Source organism: Vanellus vanellus (assembly GCF_965231255.1).
Source record: "Vanellus vanellus genome assembly, chromosome: 23".
In the NCBI taxonomy this organism is placed as follows: domain Eukaryota; kingdom Metazoa; phylum Chordata; class Aves; order Charadriiformes; family Charadriidae; genus Vanellus; species Vanellus vanellus.
In genome coordinates this window covers 6,937,850-6,947,354 of record NC_138928.1, presented here as the reverse complement: position 1 = coordinate 6,947,354, position 9,505 = coordinate 6,937,850, and positions in this window count along the sequence as shown.

Below are 9,505 nucleotides of genomic sequence, written 5' to 3'. Positions count from 1 at the left end.
GAGGCTTCCTCGGATGGAGGGATTTTCACACACCAGCCCGCACCATCGGCATCCCTTCAGAGATGTCACAGCCCACCACGTGAATATTGATGGCAGCTTAAAACGCGTACTATTTCCTCAATGAAATAGTAAACAGCGCTCTCAGAGCTGCTCAGCGCTCCGTGTAAATCCAGGGGCAGCGCGTGCGTCAGCATGGCAGCCAGGCGGGAGCGGGGCACCATGCCCTCCCACACCACACACGTGTACATACACCCCCCCCACCACACACACACACCCCCCGGCCACACTGGGCCAGGGGAACCAGCGAGGAGCTGTGCCCCGGCACACATCTGTCCTGCCCCACGAAGGGGCACATCTGGCAGCCCAGACGAGGCTGTCACCACCCTCCGCACTTCCTGCAGCAATGAGCCCCCGATGCCAACGCACGTCCCCTGCGGCTCCCGGCAGGGCAGCCCGGCCCCCGCGGCAGGTCAGCCCGCTCCGAGCATCCCCGGTGTCCCAGCTGCTGCTCCGGCTCCCTCGCGCACAGGAAGCACGCCGGGCTCCCAGGCACGAGCACTGAGCCCCACAGCACACGCCAGAGCCCCTCCGGAGGTGCCCAGCCCCAGCTCCTGCCTGTGGGACCCTCCGGGCCACACGAGGTCTCCAGGAGACATCCCTGAATCTCTCAGCTGGACCAAGAAGCAGTCGGAGCGCTGGCCACCTCCATCCCACACAGGACAGGGACACGCTCCCAGTGCAAACTATATTTAGCTCAGAAAGGCTGAGCTGTTTGCTACAGCCAAGGAAGCATAAATAAATCACGGCGTTATCAATAATGCAGCCCACACCGTCCATGCCACACGCAGAAGGGAAGCCACTGCGCCGAGCGGCAGGAGCCGAGCCGGCGGCCGGGGGGAGCAGACAGGGTTGGGGGGAGCAGGAGGCCGAGAGGCACCATCCCCGGCAGCGGCCACGGGAGCGCTGCTCCTCCCTGCAGCCGCGGCGGCACAGGCACTCAGGGCGCCCACTCACGCACAAACTTCCATCAGAAAACACAGCTTCGCAGAAATTGCTATTTTGACAGTTATCAACCTCCATCGTCATGAGACTCCGACTACAAATGTTTGGTCTGACTTGAAATTTTTCAGCCTGGAATGTCATTTTGAAATGAAGAGTGGTGTTCTGGCATGTCAAAGCACTTAATTTTGATTGAAAATATCAGTATTCTCTCTTCTGTTACGTTCTGTTTGGAATTTTGTGGAATTTTTCAGTAACATTTTTTGTTAGCTGCTTTCCGCCTTCCAGGTCTGAGCTGGGACCTGAAGTAACTGCAAAGTGCCCAAATCTCTCTGAAGATAAATCTCAGCGGCAGCCAGCGTGGCAAGAGACGACTGTTCCTCTGCACGGGCCCACGTCCCTCCCCACAGGTACAGCCATCACCCGCACCGGAGCCTCCCCGAGTTCCCCCAGCACGCACGCACGCGCACACACAGGCACACCGGGAGCCGCTCCGCGCTGCCCTCCCAGAGCCCGGCCACAGAATCCAGAGACTTTTTCCTCCTCCTTCATTAAAGCCACGCGTAGAACTGCAACCCTCCAGCCAGGACTGCTCCGGCAGAGCTCGGCTGGAACGCAGCGCGGTGCCCCGTGGTGCTAATGAGGGACTCTCTGTCATGCCAAATTATGCTCCGAGTCCTGCCAGTCTGGAGCACTGTTTGCAAAGGTCCGTGTGAGCTGGATAATGACAGTTAGCAGAATTCCACCCAAAAAAGAAACAGAGCGAGGTGGGGGAGGCTGGCGCATCGGCTGCTTTTCTGTGCCGAGTGACACAAGCCCTCCCGCTGCAGCTCCAACGCTGTCAACCTTCATGCACATCTGGCCCTACAGTTCTGCTGGTTTTCCGAAAGCTATTTTCATACTCCTGCTGCTTCAGCACTTCTTGGAACCCGGGCACCTTCGTTTGGTGCAGGAAGAGGCGCGGGCTTTGGCCCAACAGAGCACGATGCAGCGGTCCACAGTTCCCACGCCACAGAGCACAGAGGAAACCTGAGCCCGGCAGGCACAGAAACCTTCCCATGACGCTGGGGACGTTACGCTGCCTTCGGAGAGGGCGATTTTGTTTTAATACTTCCCTGAAGCAAAAAGCCAGACCATCTTAGCAAACGCCCCACCGTACAGGACGGGGGAGACAGGCTGTGCACACAGCCCCGTGACCGCCCTGCGCATCCCCGCCGTGCCGCAGGGCCACCCGGCAAACCGCGTGACAGCAGTGGCCGAGGCCACCCTGGTACAAGAGGGAGGGCTGGACCCCCCGACCACCCTGCCTGCTCCCTGCCCGCGGGCGCTGCCCGGAGGGAGGGTGTCCTTCCCTCGCCCCGAAGCACAGCTCCGTGGGCTGCACGACAGGAGATGGCAGCAGCACCGAGAGGCGGCTGAGTCTCCCGGGAAGCTGACGCCTCCTTGAAAGGTCTTGACAAGCAAAGAGACGCCCCCACAGTCCCCCAGGAAGGCACAGCACAGGCTCCGGTACGGCTCTGCCTCCGGCAGCCAAAGACAGGGCAAAAGCAGCAGAGCGGGCTTGGCTGCGGGCATCTCCCTTCTCCCCGGGGCTGGGACACCAGCCCAGAGCAGGACCCTCCAGCCGGGCAGGCGAGGAAACGCTCAGACACGCACCAACTGTGAGGTTTGCGCCCAGGACCTCCAAGACACTCCGCTGCTGCCCGTGCTGGGAACAAGCTGCGAGTGCTGACCGTGGCTGGGGGTCCCTGGGGACACCGGTCAGCAAGAGGCTGCCATCCTCTGAGAAGAGCAACAGCAGCAACTGCCACAGCCACAGCCTCGGGTTCAGCAGCGCAGGCCGGCACACTGGCTACATCCTGGCTCCCTCCGCAGGGCCGCAGAGCTGGGGGCAGTGCCCGGGGCGCTGGCGTGCCCGCTCCGAGCTGCACTAACGGGAGCTGCATGCAGTAACTCCTGCCCCCTCCCACGCTCCGTACTGCCCCAAACGCGGCACTGCTCCTCCCCAAAGGGAAACCCCACCGCAGAGGAGCCCGGTCCAAGCTCCAGGTTCAGCTGAGTCCTTTTGCACACTTCATTTTAGCTCTTAGTCTGGCCGCACTCACAGCGGTCCAGCCCCACAGATGTGCCGGTGAGGGCAGCATGAGGCACGTGCTCTCCAACCCAGCAAAGAGGTGGCAGGGGAGCACACAAAAAGCGTGATCTCTCCTCCTCTCCTCTACGCTGATTTATTTCCAGCTCCTTGCTCATTCCTCCAGCGTCTGCAGCATTTCCTTCCCAGCCAAGGTGAGCAGGAGAGTTTTTAACTCTAATTCTGCCCAAGCAGGGACCTGTTCCTGCTCCCTCACTCGGTGAATCCCACCGCCCCGCTGCCACTGGCATTTTGAAGGTCAGCTCTGCTGACAGCTCGAACCTCAAACTCATCCAGTGCGAGGAACCTCTCTCTGGCAGAGCATGGCCACTCATCAAGGGTGTTGAAACCCAAGGTCAGTCAGTCTTGTCAGTGGAGAAAAGCAGAGGACTTGACAGCTCAAATTGTTTTCCCAGGAGATGCAACATCTCACCTGCACAGACCCTTTGCAGGGGTGTGGGTGCCCCGGCACAGATGAGCTCTCCCGGGGCAAGGGGGCACCTGCACACTGCGTCGCCCCCCAACCTCACACTGCATCACGAGGGATGGCTAACTGGCAGGAGGAGGGGACTCCTGCCCCCTGTCCGACACCACGGCATGGATCCGCTCCTGCCTCTCTCCAGAATGGGATTGGTACCACTGTTGCTCTCCTCCAGACCGCTGAGCCTCCCCTTGGGCGTCAGGGGGACACGCAGCCCATGCAAAGCTGCTCCCCGTCCTGCGGCCCTCTGGCCACCCCAGGAGGCAGCAGGACGCCCGCGCCCCTGCCCCACTCCAGCCTGGCATCGACCAGCGGCAAACCCACCCCGGCTGAAGGAGCGACAGCGAAGAGGAACTAAGTAGAGGAAGATTGCAGCCCACATCCCATCCCGCCCCGCCTGAAGCTTTGGCTGCGGGGGACAGCCTGCACCAAAGGCAACGGCTGGTCCCGAATCCCCCTTCCAGGGCGAAGAAGCGTTTTTTGGCTGCTGTAACCTCAGCGCTCTCCCGCAGCGCTTTGCCAGCCGCAACCAGAACTGCCTTGCCGGGGCCGGCACAACCGTTTCCCCGGGGTAAACGGCACCCCCGGCCCGAGCTCACCGCCGCGGCGGCGCCCTGCCAGGCCCCCCTCCCGCGGGCACTGTCCCCCGGGGGCAGCGCGGAGGGGCCGGAGGTGACCGCTTCCCCCGGAGCCCCCGTAACCGAGCCCACGGCAGGAGCCGACGCGGGGAAACTTCCAGCAAAGACCCGCGGGAGCGCGGGGAGCCTCGCACCGCCCCGGGGGGGGCGACACGGGACCGGGACACGCCGCACCCGAGCAGCGACGGGCGGCGGCGGCAGCGCACCCCGCTGCGGAGCCCTGGACCGGCACCGCCGCCGCCCGCGGGCACGCCGAGCCCGCCGCCCCCCTCCCCCCGCCCCGGCCGGTACGGCCCTGCCCCCGGCACGTCTCAGCCCGCAGCGAGACGGGGACCGGGACCGGGACGGGGACCGGGTGGGCGCCCCGACGGCGTTGCCGCTGCGCCGCGCTCGGCACCGGGGGTCCCGTCGCACCCCGCCCGCCCCAAACTTTCCGTACCTGCCGGTGCCGTCCGTGCGGGCCGCGGCCGCCGCTGCCCATGGCCGCCGTCCGTCCGTCCGTCCGCCCGCCCGCCCGCTCCGCCGGGTCAGCGCCGCGTCCGCGGGCCGCTGCGGCCGGGGGCCGCTGGCATCGCCGGGCGGCGGCGGCGCCGGCAGCGCTGGGCTCGGCGCGGTGCGGGGCTGCGCTGGGCGGGGGCGGCGGGCGCGGGGCCGAGCGGCCCCGGTGCCGCGAAGGGGCGCAGCGCCGCCTGCCGCCACCCCGGTACCGGCACCGCGCTCCCGGGCGGCTCCGCACCGGTCCTCCCCACCGCCCGTCCCTGCTGGAAGGGCGCTGCCCCGCCCCAATTAGCCCCGGTGCTCGTTAACGTCGCCGGTAGGGAGGACTGGTCAGACAGCTAATTTACCTGAAAACCAACTTCCCCCTCCCCCCCCCCCCCCAAAAAAAAAAGGTGTGATGGCCCCAACGAGCGGTAGTGTACGGTGCGGGGACAGACAGACGGACAGGCTGCTGGCCCCGCTCCTGTGGCACTCTCCTTCTCAAGGCGGGAGCCTGGCTGCAGGGTCAGCCCACCAAAACCCGTAGCTTTCCCGGAGCCAAGAACTGCCAAAATACAGGTTCCGACCTGGACCCAGCTCTGCAGGGAGTCCCGAGGCCGACGCAGGGACCCCGACCCCCGCCTGGGACGGCGGTTTCCCCAGCGCAGCTCCGGGCCGGCCCAGCAGCCCCCGCCTGGGCCACCCCGCGACACGGCTCTGCAGGTGCTGCTGCAACAGGCTGCGAAATGCCAACGAACAGCCAACACAAGGGTTGGATTTTCACAACAATTGCTGCCAGGAGTTGGTCCCACAGCCTCAGGACAGCTGTGACGAGAGGCTGGAATTGCATATAACTCATCTTCTTTGCTTTGCTCAAAACCGTTTGTGTATCGATGAAAGCCTTTGTTTTTGGAAGACAGCTCACTGTTTACTCCTGGACCTTTCAAGCCACTGCTCAGCTGGAAGCACGGAATGATTTCCAAGACCAATCTGAGTTACAGATCAATAGCAGCTGTTCAGACAAACCACATGCGGGTAGTTTGCAAATCTCCCAGCAATTTTCTCTCCATGAGTTCACCAAAGCCTTTGTGCATCCCCTCTCCCCACCCAGGCACCAGCCCTTGGAAAGGCCTCTGCTGAAAGCCCCACCAAAGAGCCACATTCGGGCTGTCCTCACCAGGCACCCACCAGCCCCCGGGTTTGTACAAGCCCCGTAGCCCCCCGAGCTCCCTGTATGCCCAGGGACATCACAGGCCACCACCAAGCCACTGCCACCCAGCACCCCCGCCTGGGGCTTTGGCGCACGCTGGGTCTCAGCCTGTCCGGCTCCCCAGAGCCCTGGCTCCTGCTCCGCGCCTCTGACAAGCCTCATCTTCTGACCTGTTTTCCTTCCTCTGATCCAAGCAGGTTTCTGCAGCCTCTCAGCACTTCTCATCAGCTGTTTCCATTTTTTCCTGGGAAAGGATGCAGGGCAGAGACGGGTTCCCCCACTGAGGAAGATTTCTCTCCCTTTCGTGCATCTACAGAAGCCCAGACTCGTTGCTCTTTAATCCTAGCTTGATTTATAACATCAGAGCAATAAAACCAATTAGCGCTGGTGAAGGCAGAGAGCAGGGCACGGCCAGCATCAGCAGGGGGGCAGCAGCAGTGCCCGGCCCCGGGTAACCTCCCCCCCACACGGTCCCTCCTGGCCCCGCCACCCCTGGCCCCAGGCTGGGCAGCAGATGGCCCGAGGTGACCCACCAGCTGCTGGGGGAGCCGAGACCTCCACCTCTTCCCTGGGGGAAGAGTCACCCTAAAACTCACACAGGGAGCGAGGGGAAAGTACTCCTGCTTTTAAGAGGCCCATGATAAGAATAGATTTCTTTGCTATTTTATTTGAGGGAACGGAGTTCTCGTTCCCCTTTTTAGAGTGAAAATTGTCTTATGTAAAATTCCAATTAATTAGACTTGGTTGCTCAAAAGAAAAGGGAAAAGCTCTACAAGATTAACCAAAACCCCAGTAATAAGATATTAAGGAAATACAAGCATCTCATTCTTCAGATCAGAGGGTTTTAATAATAATGGCAAAAATCAATATGAAACTAAATTAAATCGGCTGTTTATATTCATCAGGTAATTTGACAGAGAGTCTGCCAATTCAGGTCTCTACTGCTATGATAAGTAAATACAAACATATTACTTTTCAGATCACAAAGTTTTAATGGAAATGATCAAGAGCAAATGCAATCAAAACTACCTTTCACACCAGCCAAATTCCAATTAAATTAGGCCACATTATTCAATGAGGAAGCCTGCAAAAATCAAGCTCTTTATTGATGCAATGGTACAGAAGTACAAACTTGCTGTTTTCCAGATCACAGCATTTCAGTGCAGGGGTAGAACTAAGACTTCAGTACAACTGATTTCATTTAAATTCTGCTGGAAGTGAACACGGTAATTCCTCCTCCTCCCGACTTCTGGCTGGAGCGTCCGGCAGAGTGTCCAGCACTGCTCCCTCCCGGCTGCGGCTCTCCAAGGAGCCCATTATTTTACTGTGGGGGGAAGAAGAGTTCTTCCTACCCATAACAAAACAGGTTTGTCAAGGAGAGGAACTGCACTAGAACAATCTTAGTGAGGAACCCTCCTGACACCGCACCAGAAGTCATTTCCCCTTAGGCTGGGTGGCCGTCGGCATACCCGGAACCCTTCTGTACCCCCTAGGTGGCCAACCCGCTCTTTTGCTGGAAGAAAACCCAGGATTTACCACAAGGGCTCGGGTTCGGTGGTCACGCCGAGGCAGACGGGGACACCAGAAGACTTTAAATCCTCAGTGTGATCATCTTATCTGCAGCTGCTTATATGCAGAGGTGTGAAATTATTTCATTAAAGCTGAAAAAGCAGAATTCCTGATGTTCCTGGGGAAGATTTGTCCCACCCGTCTCCAGCAGGTCACTGAATTAAGACTCAAGCTCATTTATCCCCGTCCTCTGATGAGGCCCCGGTGCCTCCAGGCTGTCTTGGCACAGAGTACCCAACTCTGAGGGTTTTGTTCTCTTTTCAGAGGGCTTTGCTGACAACGGGGAATTTCAGTGCAGATTCCCATCCTGACGATACGGTACAGGAGGGGGATCTCTGGGTGCAGGAGGGGGATCTCTGGGGAGTGGGGGCACAGTGGCACAGGCAGGGATGAGTCCCGCTCAGGGTCCGTGCATCCTCTGAGGTGTGGGTCTGGGCTTCCAAGATGAAAAACAAAACCCCCAAGGGCTCCATAAATTCCAATTAGCCGCCTTATCACACATTTTTTATCATCCTTCTGTGTTTCTCAGGTGATGTTATATGAAAACAGGAGACTCATGAAGCCTCTGAGAGCAGAATTTAGTATGAGCATCCCTCGGGTGCTGAGAAAGGGATCAGGCAGTTTTGGCAGCTGCTGAGCCAAGCGACCCAAGGGTTGAACGCGCTGACCTGCCCTCCGCGGCAAAAACCCTGCAGGAAACACGCACCAACACTGGGTCATCTCCTCGGCACGGCACTGAGGACAGCACCTGCAGAGAGGCCATGTGCCCTCAGCTGCGGCGCTCCAAAGGCTTTTCCGCACTCGAGCAGGAGCGGGATGAAGATGTGTGGTTGCAATCAAATTATCCCTTAAAAGAAATAACAATAAATTCTGAACTTCCCAATTACAGGGGACAGGCAAACCTTGGAAACCATTAAGAGCTGCTTCTTCTGTTGATGAATTATCCAGAGTGCACAGAGCTATTTGCTGAGCTTCACTGTATTACACTAATTATAAATTAATATATTGCTCATTACACAGTAAAGCTGTGCAGTCAACTAATGCACTGCTGCAAAAAGCCTGTTTTAAAACATCCTCTGGTACTTTTATGATCTAGATGTTTAATTTACTTCTGTTCTGGCTTAAATGCCACCAACACGTCATTCTTTCAGAAAGAAATATCCCCGGCTTCACTCTACCTCCTTTGGGGCTCAGCGACATAGGTGAATGACGAAACTCAGAAAGGCTTTTTGTAATGCTAAGCAGTTGCATGAGAAATCAAGGAAAATAGCATAATTTAAGCCTAATTTCCGTGTTACTAGTTTTTAAGTTGGTGCTTGTCATGGCAGCAGGCTGGCAGGGCAGTACTGGTCCTGGTGCCAGTGCTCCCCATGCACTGCCGCTTCCTCCTGGTGTGCGCGCGGCGGCTGCCGCCCTGGTGAGCTCAGCTCCTCTTGCCCTGCACAGGGACAGGTAGAACCAGCAAAAGGGCTGCTCTTCTCAAAGAAAAATTGTTTTTTGAAAGGAATTTTGAAAGTCTCCATGCCTTTGAAATAAAGCTTTTCATTTAAAAAGGGCTTTGGAAAATTGCTCCTCCAGCCCCCCTCTAGAAATTAAAAGGAATCATTTTCATTACTGTTTTCACACAGCTTTGTCCAGAAACAGAGTAGATGTCATAACCTTACATCCCCTCTATTCTGCACAGGCAAACCCCCAGAGATTAGGGAGATTATTACAGAGATCAGCCTGAGCAATGCCGACAGCTCCGGAGGCTGCAGGAAGAGTGTCCCCAGCCTTGCACCCACTTGAGGGAAGCAGTTCCCATTTAATTTTGCTAAAAATAGCTCAGTGCAGCCTGAGGGTGAAGAACAATCTCCAGAGCTGAGTTTGGAAGCAGGAAGTTGCTGGCTTTGGTAGGAATCACACAGGCAGCAGGTCTGCCAAATACAGCAGGGAAGGCCCACCGGAGGCCGTTCCCGGGAGGGGAGCGCCCGGCCCCGCATGCGGGCAGGGAGGGATGC